The sequence below is a fragment of the Nannospalax galili genome, unplaced genomic scaffold (genome assembly GCF_000622305.1).
Source record: "Nannospalax galili isolate Female #2095 unplaced genomic scaffold, S.galili_v1.0 scaffold559, whole genome shotgun sequence".
Classification (NCBI taxonomy): Eukaryota; Metazoa; Chordata; class Mammalia; order Rodentia; family Spalacidae; genus Nannospalax; species Nannospalax galili.
In genome coordinates, this window is record NW_008343479.1 from 2,910,969 (window position 1) to 2,920,665 (window position 9,697).

A 9,697-nucleotide genomic window follows, 5' to 3' on the forward strand; every position below is an offset into this window, starting at 1 on the left:
TGCAGAAGACCCAGGTTTGAATCCCAGCACCCACATGGAAGCTAACAACTGTCTGTAACTCCAGTTCCAGGGGATCTGACTGCCTCTTCTGTCTTCCGTGGGCATTGCATGACACGGGTGCACTTACCTCTACCTGCAGGCAATACACGCATACACATAAAATAAACATAATAAATAAATGCCGGGCATGGTGGAGCATGCCTTTAATCCCAGCACTTGGGAGGCAGAGGCAGGCGGCTCTCTGTGAGTTTGAGGCCAGCCTGGTCTATATAGCGAGTTTCCGGTCAGCTGGGGCTACAGAAAGACCCTGTCTCAAAAAGACCAAATAATAATAATAATAATAATAATAATAATAATAAAATATTTTTAAAAACATGGCTTTTTTGCCTCAGCCCTAGTGTGTGACTTCCTGTGCTAGGACTTGGTGACATACAAACATACAAAGTAATGAGGAGAAGTGATTGGACAAGCTTCAGGAAGATCTTTCCTTCACTGTTGGAAAACTGTGATGTCTTATACAGCAAATTATCAGTAACAGTCTAAACATGGAATTTAGAAACTCTGGTCTTCAAATGTCTAAGCTTCATCTTTTCCTCATTGAAAAGTCCCAGGAACCTTCAAGATTGTAGACCAGAGGAACTATGGGCTTCTCCACAATTCTTACACATACTAGAAACCACTTTATAGATTCTGAGGAGAGACTGACTCATTTCACATTTAATAAATCATGGTTATTTAACCAACGCCAAAGCACTTAGGCTGGGGATTCCACTCACTAATCAAATCTTAAAACAAAGCCAGCATAATGCCTGATTATTGGCAAAACTGAGAAATGTGAAAGAGTTCTAAGAGCTGCTTTGCTTATTAAAGCTCCAATTGCAGTCTTTCATTCCATTCCCACTGAAAACCATAAAAATAAACACTTGTGGGGCTTGGAGAGATGGCTCAACAGTTATGAGCACTGGCTGCTCTTGCAGAGGACCCAGGTTCCACTCTCAGCACCTATATTGCAGTAAACCATCTACAACTCCAGTTCCAGGGGACCCGACGCCCTCTTCTGACCGCTGTGGACACTGCATGCACAACATGGATGTGCTCACATACATGCACTCAGTGTACTCACACAGATAAAATAAAAATAAAAACAAATAAAATATTAAAAACTAAACACTTGTGGGGCTGGAGAGATGATTTAGTGGTTAATAACACATACAGCTTTTTCAGAGGACTAGAATTTGGTTCCCACATCAGGCAACTCACAATTGGCTATACATCTAGCTCTGGGAGATTTAATGTCCTCTCTGTGGACAGGCAACTGTATTCACACATGCACCTACCCCCACCACCACACACACATTATTAAAAATAAAATAAATCTTGAAAACAAATGCTTGCTGATGTTACACAGTATGATTAGGCTCTGTATGCTGTAGTATCACTGCATGTTGGGCAAAGCTATCCAGATGCTAATAGATCATCACTGTAGACAATACACTTTAGTTACAATGATTTCATGATATTAATCCTTATTCAATGGTTGAACGATTTATCATTTTGGCTAGTATTTGTCCTGGCCCTGCTTTGTAGATTATTATGTTAACTACTATAAATGTGCACCAACAAACAATTTAAAAATGCAATCTTTACACCCATGTCTTCAGCAATGTGGGGAAACAAATGTAGAACATGCAGTTTCAGAACAGTGCTGTTTGTGCTGCAGGAATAAAGAGCAGCTGTTGTGAGCCTACACAAGCTTTTAGTTTTCTGTGCTTGGGGAGGCTTCCTAAAGGACCTGATATGTTAGCTGATGCCAGTAGCAAAGACAGGAGTTAATTAGGGTAAGAATTTTGAAGTCTATTGCTTTTCAATGGAACACTGTGTGTTGACCAGCTCAGCCCTGAATGTGCCCTGATTCCTGAGTAAAGAGCACCACTGCCAAGGGCAAACAATGCAGGAAACTCTGGATTGAGGGGGTGAGGCTTCTGAATGAGATGGGTTTCTGCCCCACTATGAAGCTTATATGCTGAGGGACTGAGGACCCAAGGTTCCACAGTAAGATTTAATGTTCAGTGGAGTTAGAGAAATATTAACTTATTTTGCACAGTTGCCCTAAGAACCTTCCAAATAAAAGTATTCTAAAAATTAAACATGAACATGAGCGCAAAACGACATATTTGCAAAAGTCAGCAAATTCCTACACCAGGAAACTTTTCACTAATGTACCAACTTCTTTGATGTCTTGAGACTTAAATTTTATAAACTGAGTATTCTTCCCAGATGCTCAAGGAGAACATAAAATACCCTCTATATAACTGAAAGAACATAACATGTTAACCCCAGACAATCATACTTTGAGGCTAGAAACAAAACCCTTCATGTACTGCTGTTGCATGTCTAAGCTTTTGCATACTAGTTGCCTATAACTACTCTGCTTAAATGATATATTAGTCTTTTTCATTTGAAGATGTTTTAAAGGAAAAGAATTTCACAGTGAATTTCAGAAAATTTTGAGTTCAGGGCCAGCCTGGGGACTCTTGGGCAAGCCTGCTTGTCTTTTACACCTCAACAATTCCATACAAAGTGTAGGATGGAGAAGGTAGGTCAAGCTCTGCTTTGCTTGCTTATGTCACTAAACATTTATGTAGGAGAATGTATTAGTGTTTACTGTAATCTGGGCAGATTACCAGGAATGGGGAAGGAAAGAGAACGTACAGTATGGTTGCAGCTCCAGCTTTGTGCTCTACTTGAGTTCCTGACCTGTCTTCTCTCAGTGATGAGCAGTGATGTGGAAATGTAACCCACGTAAACCCCTTCTTCCTTAGCTGGCTTTTTTGTCAGTGTTTTATCACAGACATAGAAAGAAAGCTAACACAGTGCTATTGTTACTTATGTGTATATCTGAATATCACGGAACAGAAAGATCCAAGGCTCAGAAATTGTTTTCCATCAGTGAGGCACAGCTGGTTACTTGTTTCTAGTTCTTCTATCTATGCTCCCCACGTGGTCCCTTACAATATCACAGCATGAGTGCGCCACACCAATTCTGAAGCTGGAAACAAGGACAATATCACAGTTATGTGTGGCACACCAACTCCACAGCCTGAAACAAGGACAAGGCTAGGGATTGAAGGATATTTCTTACCCAAGGGAGCCAAAAGCAATGGATTGGAATGGTGCCTGTGTGCCAAAGTCTCCACCATTCAACAACAAGGTTCGAAGCCAAGGAATCCAAGTCTGCATGCCAAGTTCAGAAAGAAGAAGGCCACATGGTGGAAATGAAACCAGGGGTTAAGCCGGGGGTAGAAGGTGGCATGCCACCAGCACCAGATAATCAAAGCAGACAAGGTCCTGGAATCTGGTGTTGCAACAGAAACGACCTTCTTTCCTCCACCCCTCCAGCCCTACTTTTCTTGTTTTCTCCCTTCCTTCCTTCCTTCCTTCCTTCCTTCCTTCCTTCCTTCTTTCCTTCCTTCACTTTCCTTCCTTGCTGACATTCAGTATCATTTCATCTTCTACAGGCATATTTATTTTTAATTAACACATTATAATTATATATATTTATAAGCTTCAGTGTGACTTTCAATAGATATTCAATGTATAATGACCAGATCAGTACAACTTGCATATCTGTCACCTCAGACATAACATCTCTTCGTATTGGACCTGTTCAAAATCCTTTAACAGCTATTTTGAAAGATTACTTTCCATTTTCTCTTCCTTTTCTCCTTCTTTTCCTCCTTCTTCTCCCCTTCCCCTTCCCCTCCCCTTCCTCCACCTCTTCCCCCCTCCTTTTCCTCCTCCTGCTCCTCCTCTTCTTCTTGCTCCTTTTGAGACAGGGAACCCCTGTAGCCCCATTTAGCATGGAACTAGTTACCGTGGAGACCAGGCTGGCTTCAGTCCAATAGAGATCTGCCTGCCTCTGCCTCCTGAGTGCTGGGATTAAAGGTGTGTTCTACCATGTCTGACTTCTTAATTATTGTTGTACTACTATGCGTTGGAACATTAGATGTCATTCTTTCTGTCCACCTGTACAGTGTGCTGTTAAAGATCCTGTCTTCAATGATTCCTTGGCAACACCTTTCCCAGGCTCTGGTAATCCTCTAATTATTCAAGATAAGTATTTTAACTTCCACATATAAATAAGACTATGCATATTTGTCTTTCTGTGTCTTATTTTTCTTGAGACAATGTCTTCCAAGTCTAATTCTACTGATATCACAGAAAATTAAAGAATGTTATTACTTGTTATGGGTGAAAAATAATTCATTAATTTTAGTTTCTTTGTATACATACTCAAAGTAGAATTACTGGATTGCAACAGTTACATTTCTAAATTCATTTGGGGAAAGTCATACTGTTCTCCATAATCCAACCAACAGTGCATAAGAGTTCCTTTTCTTTATAGACTTACCAGAAATTGTTATTTTTTCCTTTTTGCTAATAGCTATTCTAAATGGGATTAAGTAATATATTAATGTGGTTATAATTTTTATTTATGTAATAATTAGTGCTACTGGGTATTTTGTCATCAGATTGTTGTCTACTTACATATTTTCTTTTTAAGAATTTATCTAATAAGGTCTTTTTCACATTTAAAGATTTATACATATACAGATATAAGAAGAATTTGAATGGAGTTATTCTATAATTTAGAAACAATAATCCTGCCAGAGACCACAGGTTAGCAAATAAGAAGCCCGGTTCCAACAATGTGTTACCTCTTTTGGAGTGGTTGGCCAGGAGGTGTCCATAGACACCCTCTCCCAATTACTGGCTTTTTCCAGTGCTCTTGGCTACCCTCCAGAACTTGATGGTAGTACTCTTTTACTGAAGACACTATATACTTGAGTCATAAAACAGAGAAATCAAGCAGGTACTGATCTGGAAACTATAACCTTACTGGTTAGCTTTCATTGTTCTGGAAGGTGCTATGTATATTACCAGAGAGAAAAGTAATCATCAATCTCATGCAGATGTGAACCCTTAGAGCTACAGTAACAACTGACCTGATAAAATATACCCTATGGTGAAATAGTGGCATGAATGTGATGGGAGTAACCAACCACAGTATGGTTGCATTTAAGGCCCTCTCCATGGGAAGAAATCTATACTTGAGACCATTATAGGGGCCAAGAACCTGTGGTTAGATATTCATAGACTCAAGGAAGATCCCACTACTATTATTATGCTAAATTATCATAGTATTAAACCTATTATTAATGACTTACTGTTAGACCCATAGGTTGTGCATCTTTAAATTTTTCACCAGCTTCTTTCTTGAGTGGATGGCAATTAAAGCAGAGAGAGACATACAACTTGTCAATGTGCAGAGAATACGAGCCTTTGGAGAGCCCTCAATGGGACATTTACATCTTACTCCATCTTCGGTTCAGGGGCTATTGCAGAAGGTGGTGGGGGGATGATAAGAGACAGAGGCAAAGGATGACTAAAATGAAACAGTGTTTTCCAGACACAACAGGTCTGCTACACAAATGAATGCACAGTCATGGTGCCAGCATGCATAGGACTTGCTCAAGTTCAAGCCAGACATAATTTCAGCATGGATGGGGGAGGTGGGCATGAATCAACCCTGAGCAAAGGAACAATTGGCAATTTATAGATGCGGGGAGAGGGAGAGTCAATTTTCTTTAAGGGTGTAGAGTGAACACATTCTGGTGGATGACCACATACCCAAGAGTATATGGGTAATACAAAAGAGACTCAATGAGTTAAAAAATATGGGGGCAAAAAGTTGGGTGGGTCAGGAAGGAGGATGGATCTGGGAGAAGCTGGGGGGGGGTATCAGTTAATATGACCAAAAGGCATTGTATGAAATTCTCAAAGAATGGATAAAATATTTTTTTTCACTGTAATTCAGACTTTATTGCTTATTAGTTATGTCATTCCATACAATTTTAAGTAAATAGACTTTGAGAAAATATACTGGGAGTGTTAAATAGATGATGGCATATTGATGAGGACGTTCAAGTGTTCATATGCAATAACAAGAGGCACCAATGCCACCGCCACTCCCAGAGATTTGTACATTTCATATAAAAAGAGTAAAAATAGTTCATTGGCACCTAACTAGCATTGTCTTTTATAATCTAAGACCACAATAACCTTGACCAGTTTCATAATCTTCAAAGCAGAACAAGAGATTTTTTTTCCCATTACAAGATGTTTCTTTAAAAACAACAACAACAACAAAAAGACAACCCAGCAGATCAACATGATAACAAATCTACACATACAGAACCTGAAGATGAAAGATGTCATAGTCTGGTGGTCCTCAATTTCAATATTAACCCAAGAAAGTTGAGTCAGCTTTTAAAATGATCTGAGCTTCAACTGTTTCACTATAATTACACTTACTTTATAGCTCATACAATTTAACTGAAGTCAAAAATAACTTTTTAAAATCCATGGATACATCTCAGTCTCCTCTTATGCTAAGGTAACTTCTTTCAAGGTTATTCTTTAAAACCTTGGCATAACCAACACAGGTAAAACCTGACTATGTATTATTAAAAAGACTGAGAGGTTGAAAAATACATTTGGATACTTGAAAAGACACTATCGAAAACAACAACCAAAATCCCAAACAACAAAGATATGAAATGTTGACTACGGACAGCGTAGGCGGCCAGGAATAGCTGGCGAGCCGTGGCCTGGAGGCCGGCACACCCTGCTTCTGTGCCTCGGTGGCCTGCGGGTACCCTAGCAGCCCTGAGAATGAGCTCACGCTAGGGTCCTCGGCAGCGTCAAGCTGCAGGTGGTGGGCTGTAAACCAGGAGCCCCAGGCCACTCTAAGTGGGACACCCCAACCTGTTCCTGCGGGGCGGAGTGGATAAAGTATTCTCAAAATCAGATTGCTGTTTGTTCCTTTGTTTTCTTTTGTTTAGTCATTGACTTAGTCTGATTGGTTTGATGTTTATGTGTCTGAGGCCCTTATACATTCTGGAAATGAATTCCTATTGGACAACTCGTTTGTGACCGTTTCCTCCCCTTCTGTACTTGTTTTTTATTTTTGTTTTTGTTTTTGTCTTGAGACAGGGTCTCCCTGTAGCCCCAGCTCTCCTGGAACTCACTATGCAGACCAGGCTGGCCTTGAACTCACAGAGATTCACCTGCCTCTGCTTCCCAAGTGCTGGGACTTCAGGCCATAGGCCACCACACCCAGCTCCCCTTTCTATAGTTTTTATCTTGACCCTTGTTTCCATTGCTATATGGAAGCAATGCATATGGTCTTCCTTGTCATTGTTTATTTTCTTTCCTGTACTTTGGGGAAGCATTAAAAGTTCTTTTATCATATGATCATATAATTAATATATATAATATTGAAAATATTTGATAATGAGTTCCAGGCCATCTGGGGTACAGGAAGATCTTGTTTCAAAAGACTTAAAACAAATCTTTGCCACAAACAATGTCCTCAAGTTCTCTTATAATTTCTTCCAGTAATTATAATTTTGAATTTTGCATTTGAGTTTTTGATTCATCTGGGGTTGATTTTTCTATCTTCTCATGTCTATGGCATATAGGGTAACTATAACAATTGTCAACAACTAATTGACCATTTCAAAATAGGTGGGAAAGAAGAATTTTAAATTACATGATGTTTATTTGACGGGATACATATTCCAAATATCCTGATTCTTTTTTAAATTTGATTTTATTGAATTTTTGTGTATTTCATACAGAATATCTCAAATAATCTTAACCTTCTTTACAACCCCATCCCTACTGGCACCCTCCTATAGCCCCCCACTGGAATCCATATATTCTGCCATTCATGTTAAGGCCCACAGTGTAAAGTCAGTGTCCCCAGGCGCTCCCCATACAAGTCCATCCACTGAGGTCTAGTCAGCCTACCTGGAGTCTCTCATTTTATGAAGATCAGTTCTTCCTCACCTAGCCATAATCAGTTGCCAATATTTCTTCAGCTAAGATTGGGATCTGTTGTTCATTTTCCCAGTTCTATGCTAGGTTTTTGTCTGCCTGAGTTTCTATGGGACTTGTGTATGCTGAAACCATTGCCATAGAATCGTCTGAGCAGGTTCCCAGGAACTTGTAGAAACTCTGTTTCCATATGGTCATGCACCTCCTCCCTGGCTCTTACAATCTTTCTGCCCCATCTTCCTTAATGGTCCCTGAGTCCTGGGTGAGTGAAGTTTAATATGGGAGTCCTATCTAAGAACCAGCATTTCTGCAGACTCCTAATCTCTACGTTTTAGCCATTTTTGACCCTTTGTGTTCTGGACCTCTGTTGCATGAGGGAGCTTCTGTCACACCCCTAAACTAATGTAATTTCTTGCTATGTGCAAAATGTGTATCTTTATATTTACCAGTTGGAGACCATTACCAAGTACCACAACTGGTCACATGCAGACATTGTTTGTGAATTGCCCAAGCCTAAGTGACATATCTACAATGCAACCTCCACATCTAAAGCATACAGAACATAGAACAGGGGTAAAGAAGATTTTTATACAAGCGTTGCTTTCTTTATTCTACATATATGTGTTTTATTCAGTACCATTTACATAAGAAATTTTCCTTTCTTCAATTTGTGTTCTTACTGCTGTTGTTGAAAGTTGGTTGGCTGTTGGTTGTTATATTCATTTCTTTTCCTGCTGCAGTGAGAAAATACCCCGATATAAGCAACTTGAAGGAGAAGGGGTTTATTCTGCCTCATCAATCAAGGTGCATTCCATCATGGTGGGTAAATTAAGGCAGCAGGGGCTTGAAACCACTGGTCATAGTTGCATCCACAATCAGGAAGAAGAAAGTAACCAACACTAGTGCTTAGCCTTACTTTATATACAGCCCAGGACCAATCCTATGGAATGGTGTCACCCGCTTTTAGTGTAGATCTTCTCACTTAAACTAATCAATATAATCTCTCACGAGTATTCCTAAAGTTTAAACAGTCCTTCACTAGTGTGGCTGGGTCTTATCTTCTGGTGATTCCAGATCCTGTCAAGGAAAGAGGCAGGTAACACTGACCATCCTAGCAGTCATGTATATACATGTCTGGGTTTTCTGCTCTTCTCCATTGTTCTAGGTATATGGTTTTATGAAGTATCATGCTTTTTTGGTTTCTTTGTGACATGTTTTAAAAAAGATTTATTTCTTTTTATTTTATTTTATGTGTATGAGTGTTAAAGTCAGGTATTATGGCCCTGGATTTCATTTATTTACTTAGAATTTGGGGGGAATTTGGTTTATGTTTCTATTCAATGTATAGGTGTGTTTTATTCTCTTTCTATGAAGAATGACATTATCATTACTGTTTTGAGAGGAATTCCATTGATTCTGCAGATTGCTTTGAAGAGTATGGTTATTTTACCAGTACTGACTTTTCTAATCCATTAACATGAGGTGACTTCCCATTTGTGCGTGCCTGTGTGTGTGTGTGCGCACGCGCGTGCGCGTTTGATTGTTCTCTTCTTTTGCCTTCAAAATTGTTTTTTAAATTTTCATTCTATAGACCATTTCAATGGTTAACTTTATTCCTTTGTATTTGTTATTCTTAGTTTTTGTTAATGGAACAGCTTTCTTGATTTCTTTCTCAGAAATTTTATTATTGGACACTTACTGATGTTTTATACCGATTTTTAAAATTCTTTACCTTTATTGAATTCATTTATCATTTGCAACTTGTTTTCTTTCATTAAGTCTTTAGAGCTTTATA